Below are 711 nucleotides of genomic sequence, written 5' to 3' on the forward strand. Positions count from 1 at the left end.
CCCCCGCCCGCAGCTGGACCAGTTCAGTGGGGGGGTACCGGTGGAGGGGGGGTACCGGTGGGGTGGGAGCCGCGGCGGGGCCGCCAGAGGGCGCTCGAGGGCCGCCGCCGCCGCCGCTGATCCCGGGGATGCGCGGTCCCGTCCCCGCATCGCCCCGTCCCGTCCCCGCATCGCCCCCGCAGGTGCAGCTGCTGAAGGACCAACTGGCGGCCGAGACGGCGGCGCGGATCGAAGCGCAGGCCCGGGTGCGGCAGCTGCTCCTGACCAACCGAGACCTGCTGCAGCACGTCTCGCTGCTGGTGCGGCAGCTGACGGTGCTGGAAGCCCGGGAGCAACACCGGCAGCCGGGTGAGCGCAGCGGCCCCCGCACCGGGGTGGTTTCGGTGCTGGGGTACCCCCAGCATCACCCCCTCAGAGCATCTCGGCGCCCCTCACAGTCATGGGGACCAGCTGGAATGCTCCCAGCACCATCCCCTCAGAGCATCCCCGCACATCTCTGAGCAGTTGGGGTGTTCCCAGTACAAGCCTGGCAGGGTCTGGGGGGCTTCAGAGCATCTCCGCACCCCTCACAGTCCTGGGCAGCAGCTGGGACACTCCCAGCACCATCCTGACAAGTTCTTGGGGGCTTTGGAGCATCTCTACATTCCTTGAGGTCCCAGGGAGCAGTTGGGATGCTCCCAGCACCATTCCAGCAGGTGCTGGGGGGGGGGG

The 711-nt window shown here is 70.2% G+C and overlaps 1 protein-coding gene across 1 annotated transcript in view; it reads left to right on the forward strand.

Moving 5' to 3' along the window:
* LOC106888459 (carboxyl-terminal PDZ ligand of neuronal nitric oxide synthase protein-like) overlaps nucleotides 1-711 on the forward strand; it is a 36635-nt gene that overhangs the window by 33060 nt on the left and 2864 nt on the right. The window lies entirely within an intron of this gene.

This window comes from Calidris pugnax, unplaced genomic scaffold (genome assembly GCF_001431845.1).
Source record: "Calidris pugnax isolate Ruff unplaced genomic scaffold, ASM143184v1 scaffold102, whole genome shotgun sequence".
Lineage (NCBI taxonomy): Eukaryota > Metazoa > Chordata > Aves > Charadriiformes > Scolopacidae > Calidris > Calidris pugnax.